This window comes from Adiantum capillus-veneris, chromosome 11 (genome assembly GCF_014529385.1).
Source record: "Adiantum capillus-veneris isolate H3 chromosome 11, ASM1452938v2, whole genome shotgun sequence".
NCBI classification, from domain to species: Eukaryota; Viridiplantae; Streptophyta; class Polypodiopsida; order Polypodiales; family Pteridaceae; genus Adiantum; species Adiantum capillus-veneris.
In genome coordinates, this window is record NC_140941.1 from 7,866,457 (window position 1) to 7,876,149 (window position 9,693).

Sequence of the window (9,693 nt, forward strand, 5' to 3'; positions counted from 1 at the left end):
AATATTAACGATGTAAGATCAAACCTAGCATATCCTTTGTTATGTGAAAACACACTATTGAGCAGGAGCACTAAAATGGAAATTTGTCACAAATGCATGATGTAGTTAATTGGAAGGTAGGCAGGAGGGGTTCCAAGAAGAGAAGGAACAAAAATATTGTGTAACACTTATACCAGAGGTTGGTGGGTGGTGAGGGGTACATGAGAAGATAGAGAGAGATAGTTAGATACGGTAATACTAGTAGAGCAGTTGCATAGAGGGTCCTAAGTTGTTGGATGAGATGATATGGCACGCCGTCGATCGGGTGAGGAGTGGGGCGGGGTGGGTGAAGATCGGGGAGAGAGAGAGAGAGAGAGAGAGAGAGAGAGAGAGTTGAATGGATGGCGGCTGAGGCCAGAGAGAGAAAGCAACCACTCATGCGCATAGTAGGAGAGAGAAAATTTGAGTTGAGAGAAGGTGGTTCAACAGTCTATGCATGCTGATGGATGGCCCAGATTTTTTGTCATTGCTGATTATGGTGGCGCATGATTTTACAGTATGGGTGGTAGGTGCATATACCAATTGGTGGGCGCAAGTGTGCATCCCTAGCTGTAACCATGACAAAGAGCTGGGTCTTCGATGAGGGTGATGGTGATGACCTTTGCAATGGAGGTGATGATAAATACAGACGAGAGAGAGGGAAATGGGGTTCTGCATTAAATAAAAATAACCCTATTTGTGAGGTGGCTCCCACAACGTGGTCAATAGGGCTCTATCCGCATTGCAAACAACTATGTCAGATGATTCCTACGATAGTAAAAAAAAGGTTCTATGATTCTTCTTCTTTCATGATACCTTCTTTTATAACTCGTTCTAGTTCGATTGCTTCACATTAAAGCATACTATGTAATCTCCATTTTCATAACTAATATGTATAAAAATATATTAGCCAAAGGTGCCACTTGGGGATACCTGTTCCCTCCTAAGGGCTAGGTTTGCAGTTTGAACCTTGTCGATCTCTCAGGATTTTTGCTACAATGTAAATCACTGATTCGTCTTTTCCTCCTTCTATTTTTGTTAAATAGATTGTTATCTTTCTAAAATCATCATGTTTCATTGCTGCTCAAGTGCTTACTTATGCATCACCAATATTAATTTGTCATAATAATGACAATATTCAATTCAAATAAATATATGTAAACTACAAATCCCTTAATCAAGAGCAAACATGTACTTTGCTAAATAGATGCAACATGCCTCAAAATGAAAAGAAAAAAGACATGTACAAATATTGATATCATGAGCACACTTAGCTTTTATAATGATCTCCATAGCCTCCTACATCTTCTTTTTTCTTTTTTTTGTTCTCCATAACATACCGAAGCGTGTCCTTGAGCTTTGATACCACTGCTACAAACGGAGCACAAATGAGGCAAAAGCATTGTTTCCCCATGACAAGCATGTAAGAAGGAATGTTTTGGAACTAGTACATACAGATGTATAAGGTCCAGCAAAGACTGCGTCTATGGGTGGATGTAGTTACTATGTGAGCTTCATTGATGGGTCTATTTATGAAGTAGAAAAGTGAAGTTTCTATAGATGGATGTAGATACTATGTGAGCTTCATTGATGACCATACAAGGAAGGTATGGGCCTATTTCATGAAGTAGAAAAGTGAGGTTTTTATACACTTTCAGAATTTCAAGTGTAGGGTTAAAAAATAGACTGGGAAATATGTAAAGTGCTTGAGATCAGATGGAGGGGGAGAATATTTCTCAAATAAGTTCAAAATTTTTCAAAAAAGCATGGAATTCAGAAGTAGTTTTCATGCAAGTATACTCCATAACAAAATGGTGTTGCATAGCAAAAGAACATACATATAACAGAAGTTGTACTGGAATGATATTTTACTATTTATTGCATCTCTCAGGTGGAAAAGGAATTCATAGCTAATGGATTATGTGAAAGGATATGGCATTTTATGTATATTTTATTATTCAAGTGCTCTTTTATGAGCTTCGGCCATTTATGATCGACCGGCCAATTTGTACTCACTTTGACCATTCAAGAAAGCTATAAAGTAAATACGTGCAAGAGGGAAACTCTTGCACGAGGGGAGATTGCACCCAATGTCCATATTATTCTCCTCTCCTCTATTCTCTCTCACCGTGCCCGCATAGCACTTTGCTCTAGGAGGTGTGCATGTATGTGCCTTCTTGTTGTGTGTGTGTGTGTGTGTGTGTGTGTTTAGTTCGACTATGGATTTGTGCGAGTCATCAGGTATGTAGATTTGTGCGAGTCATCAGGTATGTAGATTTGTTAGTTTATGGCTTGCAACGTGTTATTTTGGTATTGACACGCCTCATACATTTTCACAACTTTAAATGCTGGAAAACGTATAAGAATCTCTTAGTCAACATCATCTTCAGCCTTTGTAGATTTACATGACCAATATATTTGTACCAAATCTCAATATTTGCAACAACTCCTACACCTTGGGTGGACATTACTCCATTCACCTCGGGCACATTTACATCCAAAGTAAACAATTTGCACACTTTATTTTCCTATGTAACCAACCCCTTTTCTCCTTATGCTCTTTATAAAATAGAACATCTAAATTAAAATGCAGCTATAGACCTTGCTCAACCATCTACACAACAAAAACCAAATTCTTTGTAATGTTTGGTATATGCAATACATTAACCAGGTACTTTACTTTTACCATCTGTCATAGACAATAGAACATTTCTTGTATGTATAATAGGATGTACAATATCATCCCCATTCTCTACATAACCAGGAATCTGCAAATTTTTCATTTCATTGAATCACTCACCATGCACTTGAATCCATATACTATACATTATCAATAGACTTTGCCACATTTGCAAACATAGTATTTAACATGTGCTGCACCACAAATAGCCTCTTAGGCTTATCTACATTCTTACTCGTGGTTGCATAATTGTTTTGTTGCACCTTGTTTGGACAGTCACGTTCAAAGTGACCATGCCTGTAACAATCATAGCATACAACATTTGTAGGTTGACCTATATTTTTACACTACACATTTCCATGAATCTCGGATTTCCACTACCTTAGAAGTTTCCTTGACCACTTGTGAAAGGATGAGAGTAATGCCGTGTACTAGTCTCCACCCAACCATATCTTATGGCCTCCCCTTAGAATTCACACTGTTCGGCCGTGCCGGTGGCCTTGCCCGTAGGACCCGTGTCCTTATAGTACCCCCCCTCTTGGAGAATAATTCTCATCCTAAAGAAAAAAAATAGGAAAATGCTTCTTACGTGCAAAGACATTCTCCCATGTAGAACCCTCTTCAGGGCTATCTAGCCATTTTACCAACACTTGTCGTCTAATAAAATGAAAAACAGGATGAACTCGTGAGTGCTCGGGAAGAGATAACTTATATGTCACTTGACCTATACGCTTGAGAGCAGTAAACGGTCCACAATATCATGGTGAAAGTTTAACAACTTTTCCCATCTTCAAACTTTTTGAATGCTTTGAAAAACCTTGAAGAAAACCTTGTCTCCTTCTTGGAAAGTAATAAGATGGCGATGCTCATATGCAAACTTCTTATATTGATGTTGATCTTGATTAACATTCCGTCGAGCAACTCAAAGCATATCAAAATGGTCTTGGAGAAAATCCTTTGCTTGTTGTATCTTTGCCCATAGCCAACCGCACTATAACGGGTGATCTAGGTTGAAAACCATATAAAAGCATAAATGGACTAAACCCTGTAGTAGTCACATTCTTTAAACTTTTATAAGAAAATTCCAATATAGGCAAGTAGTCTTCCCAATTGCTTTGCTTCGTGCTAATGTACGCTCGTAGCATATCCTTTAGCACTTGATTAACCCTTTTGGTTTGACCATCTGCGGGATGATCAACCGTACTAAGATTAAGTGTAGTTTTCAACTTTTGGAATACAGCTCTCTAAAAGTGATTATCGAACTTTCGATCTCTATCACTAATGATACTAGTTGGAAGACCATAGAGTCTATATATATGCTCTATAAATAGCCGTGCTAATTTTGGCATCTTAATCGTAGTCTTACTGGGAATAAATCAACACATCTTTGTTAGATGGTCTACAATTACCCATATGGCATCATGGCCATGATTTGTACTAGGAAGTCCTACTACAAAATCCATAGAGATACTCTCCCACTTACCTTGTAAAATCTCTAAAGGATGTAAAAGGCCACCTACCTTGAGGCGCTTTGCCTTATAAACTTGGCACTGTTGGTAGTTTAATACGTACTCTTGAACATCATTATGGAAGCCTAGCCAATAAAATTGTCGGCGAACTAAGGCATACGTCCTACAAATACCTGGATGACCAACACTTGGACTACTGTGACACTCAAATAATAATTGGGGCCTAGGGTTTGAGTCCTTTGGCACACATACTCTACCCTTGTTGAGTAAGTATACATCATCAATGGAGAAATTCATTCATCGCTTAAGCTCTTCCTGAGCTGGATTTTTTATTTGTGCATGTAAAAACATGTTGATCTGGCTGTGTAGAGATATGTGAGTGTGAGGGATCCCTTCTTAAAACTACACTCCACACTTTAGCATATGATTGATCTTGTGCACACTTACCACATAATGCCTCCTAAAATTTGGGAAAATTCACTCTTTATTTCCATGAAAGCGTGAATTATTTGAGGAATCCGGCTTAGTGCATCTGCTACTACATTATATTGCCCCTTGTGATATTGTAGCTTACAATCATAATCTTGAAGGATCTCCACCTATCTAGCGTTACACCCTTCAAGTCCATTCCAGTAGTAAACCATTTTATATTATCATGGTAAAAAACTACTTCAAACTCGGCACCATATAAATAGTGTCGCCACTTTCGTAAAGCGTGAACTATGACATAGAGCTCCCTCTCATAGACATATTAATTCTATTGAGCTCTATCCAATTTTTTACTTTCAAAGGCTATAGTTCTTCCCTCTTGGATAAGTCCCACACCAATTGCTTTATCACTAGCATCAGTCTCTACCACAAACGGCTTAAGTGGGTCAACGATTGCTAGGATGGGAGCAGTGGCTACAGCTACCTTAAGCTGTTCAAAACTGCATTATTGGGCTTCTTCACAAGAAAAGGTCTTACCTTCTTCTTTAAGTTCCTATTTGTTCCCCTCATTATAGCTTTGTCCCCTAGAAAGAGAGAGAAGGGGAAAAAGGGAGGGGGCAGGGGGAGCGGGGGGGGGGGGGGACTTTCCCTCCATTTTCATGGGCACCCATAAAGTAACCCTAAAATTCAAAAATTTTTAAATCTCTACATCTCACTTTCCACTCTCCAAAAGCTCTCCTAACCAAATACATGGTCAAAAAACTATTTTCTTTGACCAAAATCTGCATTTCTCAACAGTACCCTCTATTCTACCTCTTTCTCTTCTCTCCCCCCTTTTGCCTCCAAGATTTCCATAGCTGCACCACTTGTCTCCCCCTTTCATCCACACCATCCCTTTGAACTACTTCTTCTCCCCTTGCTCCCCATTGAACCACTTGTCCCCCTCCCTCCAAGCTTTCCATAGTTGCATCACAAATGGAAGCTTTCCATAGTTACACCACCTGTCTCCCCCTTTCATCCATACCATCCACTTGAACTACTTCTTCTCCCCTTGTTTCCCATTCAACCATTCCTCCTCACTTCATTCTGAAGCAGCAGACCTCTCTCTCTAACACCACAACTCTTCTTCTTTTGGTGCTACCATGTCAACCCCCTCCACTTCAAAGGAAGCCAAAGGATGATATAGAGGCGGTTTGCTTGCATAACATTATGGATTATGTTGGGGAATGCGTGCCGCAAGTGTTTTCTAAAGGATCTTGGATCTTCATGCAACCTGCAGCGATTGGGACTCATCGAGTTTGAAACCGTGGCAACCTTGACAAACATTGGAAGGGGAGACTTCTTGGTTTAAAGAACCATAGAGTCATTAGGAAAAGTATGAACCCCAAAAGGGCCCTTTAGTTTAAGGGGTGATTAAGCATGGACCAATAGGAAGAGGGTGGTGGCCACAACTATAGACTCAAAAAAGTAGGGTAGGAGGGGGCATGGGGGCCTATTTGTTCCCCTCATTATAGATTTGTCCCCTAGAAAGAGAGAGAAAAGGGGGGGGGGGGGGGGGGGGGGGGGGGGGGGGCTCCCTCCATTTTCATGGGCGTCCATAAAGTAACCCTAAAATTTTCATTTTTTAAAAGAATCTCTGAATCTCACTTTTCACTCCCCAAAATCTCCCCTAACCAAATACATGGCCAAAAATCTATTTTCTTTCACCAAAATCTTCATTTCTTGGCTACTATTACCCTCCATTCTACCTCCTCCTCCTCCTCCTCTCTCTCTCTCTCTCTCTCTCTCTCTCTCTCTCCAAGATTTCCATAGCTACAAAACATATGGAATCTTTCCATAGCTACAATACATATGGAAGCTTTCCATAGCTCTCTCTCTCTCTCTCTCTCTCTCTCTCTCTCTCCAAGCTTTCCATAGCTACAACACATATGGAAGCTTTCCATAGCTGCAGCACATATGGAAGCTTTCCATAGTTTCTCATGATCTAAACACACACACTCTCTCTACGTGCTTTCCGATTTTCATCTACACCTCCACTGTCCTCTCTCCCCAAGATCTCCATGGCTGTAGCACTTGTGGAGACTTTACCAAGCACCTCTTCTACCCTTTATTTTACCACTTCATAGCCCATCATCTACAAGCTATACATGGCTATGGCTGCAGCACATATGGAAGCTTTCCATAGATGCAACACATATGGAAGATTTCCATAGGTGCTGACGACCTAAGTACACACACTCTCTCTCTATGTGCTTTCCCATTTTTATCTACACCTCCACTGTCCTCTGTCCCCAAGATCTCCATCGTTGCAAAACTTGTGGAGACTTTACCAAGCACCTCTTGTACCCTTTCTTCTACCACTTCATAGCCCATCATCTACACGCGATCCATGGCTATGGTTGTAGCGTTGGGGTAAACTTATCCAACCCTCTTTTACCCTTTCAGGTTCACCTTCTTAGCTCATCATCTCCAAGCTTCCCATGGCTGGAGCACCTACAAAAACTCTATCAACCACCTCTTGGCTCCTTGCCATGGCTGCAATATTGCACTCCAAGGTTCTCCATTGAAGGTTTAATCCTCTGTATCTCACTCTCTCCAAAAACATTTACTTCTTCCTCCTCCATCTCTAGCTCATTCAAAACCACCATCAAACCCTCTTATTGTAGCCCCTTCCTCTCCGTAGCAATGTCAAACTCTACTACTCATAGAAAGCCAAAAGATGACGTAGAAAGGGTTGTCTTGTACAACACCAAAGATTCTAATGTGGAGTGGGTGCCTCAAGTGTTTCGCAAAGGCGCTTGGGTCTTCATGCAACCTACAGGCCACCGGGCCTCATCGTGTTTGAGATTGTGGCAACTTGAATCAACATTGGGAAGGGAGGCTGCTTGGGTTCAAAGACCATAGGATCAATGGGATGGTGGTTATTGTTCAACATGTGTATTCAATGCCTAATATGCATTTGGGGCACACTAATCCAAGAATTTTTCTATTTGTTGTTGCAATAGACATATGCATTGAGTTGATCTATGTGTTCAAGTATGCTAGTATGTTTATTTTGGGCCATTTGATGTCTATGTAGATATATTTCCATCAAACTTGGTGAGCAACAACAATTAAGAAGTCTCTCTAGAACCTTTCAAGATTTTCATGTTGACATTGGTGCCATGATGCTTCCCAATGTGCAACCATCGATTCTACTGTAAAGAAAAATCTTCTTCTACACACACACACACATACACAATAGTGCCCACCTCTGAGCATTGTTCTGGTAAGATCAATGGAATTGACATGCAATCACTTCTTAGCATGGAGTGGATGTAGCCTGATGTTTGTCATCCATCTTATCCATAAAGGAGAAGATCATTTCTGACATTCTTTCCTTGTTGAATTTTGAGAAGGCTTTTAGGTTTGTAGGTGTAAGTCGATGTTGTCTCGTGCATGTTTTTGTGCATTTATTTAAGGCCCTACCTTTCAATGTCACACCCACTATGTTTATGCAAGAATATGTCTTTTGAAGCATTACAACCCTTGTTAGGAGAGAATTGGGGATTTATAGAGGGTATGCATTAGGGAAATAGATATTGATGCAAGCTAGGGGATTCATGTATTGGGATACAGTAAAAGTTTGCACAACTTTGTATATACGCTTCCACCTAGAGTTGTGGATGTGTAAGACTAGGAAATGTATACCTCTACAAAGCCTTGAAGGGAATCTCGTGACATTTGACATTCATATTACAATGCCAAATGATGTGTTTGAAACTGTGAAAGTTAGTGATCGCACAAGCTAGGGGCTTTGAATATGGTACTTAAAAGTTTGCACAACTTTGTATATACACTTCCACTAAGAGCGGTGGATGTGTAATACTGGGAAATGGATATGTCTACAAAGCCTCGAAGGTAATCTTGTGACATTTGGCATTCATATTACAATGCCAAATGATGTCTCTAAAAATGTGCAAGTTAGTGATTGTAGTCATTGATGCACTTGCAGGCAAACGTCACGGAGAGGAGTTCTTGGCAACCCAAGCCAAGCTTGTGGAAAATCAACAACCTCTTCCTGTTGAGTCACTTGACACCGATTCCCCAAACATTGTTGATGAGAGGAGATAGTCCCTCAACCTACTCTATGGATGACGACTAACAGGCAACATGTGATAATTGTCTTCCTTGTGTAATTGGCCATCCCAATATATTTTCCTAACACAAACTTTTGCAGGATCTTTTGGACATGGTGGCGTGGGCAGATTGCAAGGCGGGAAAGAGCATTTTTTTTGGCCCTAAAGAAACACTTGCAAACTACATCGTCAAACTACCCATGGGAGACATCTGCATTATCCACAAGGACTTCTACCTTGATGGACTTTTTCTTTGTGGGTCTTGAAGGCTGTCAACAAGCTCTTATGCTTGTCTACTATACCTCAGACTGTGCATGTAGTTTATCTTGTAAACAAATCCCTTGCAATAGACACTTTTGGCATAGGTTTTTGTGGCAAGTTCTTAGCCCGTGTAGCTATCAATCAAGCCTTAGGAGTGGAAGACCCACAAGCCATAGTGGCCTCAGTCCTAACTTCCATCCTACCAAATCCTGAAGCAAGAAGCAAGGAAGTTGCACATTGCCTCCTAACAGAAAACCTGTAATGATCCCCTTTTGTAATTTCATACATCAATATAATATCAGTTCCAAGTGTACTTTCCGATCTTGACTTACAATTTGGTGTGAATACATGGATCTGAGTGAAATTTAATTTTCTAGTTTTGAATAGGCAAGTTTATTGGGAGTTTTATTAGCTGTCTTGAATCTTTATTTGGTATAGAGACATGGTGTTCATTAGATCAATTTAAAAGCTATGATTGTGCAAATGCTTTGTGGGTCAGTCTCTATCTACCGTGACAATGCCAGTAGTCCCAACTTGCTAGAGAGAGGGTCAGTGTACAGGCAAGGAATTGTCACAAGATGTCTCATTAGCTTTCAAATGGTATTCTTAATGCTAATGTTGTGATGGAGTTGGCCCAGAAACTGCAAAAAACCCCTATCCATAAGGCACCAATTTTGGGCAAAACAAGTGTCATAATAATCAATATCTAATTCTCCTA

The 9,693-nt window shown here is 40.3% G+C and overlaps 1 long non-coding RNA gene across 2 annotated transcripts; it reads left to right on the forward strand.

Annotated features, from left to right (window-relative positions):
* Window positions 1–357: 357 nt before the first annotated feature.
* On the forward strand, window positions 358–9,288 carry LOC147446856 (uncharacterized). 2 transcript variants are annotated; one of them, XR_015189699.1, is made up of 3 exons: window positions 358–1,018; window positions 8,591–8,750; window positions 8,816–9,288. It is a non-coding gene; the product is annotated as an uncharacterized LOC147446856 (long non-coding RNA). The 2 variants fall into 2 exon arrangements; XR_015189700.1 differs by having other exon boundaries at window positions 358–805.
* Window positions 9,289–9,693: the final 405 nt, after the last annotated feature.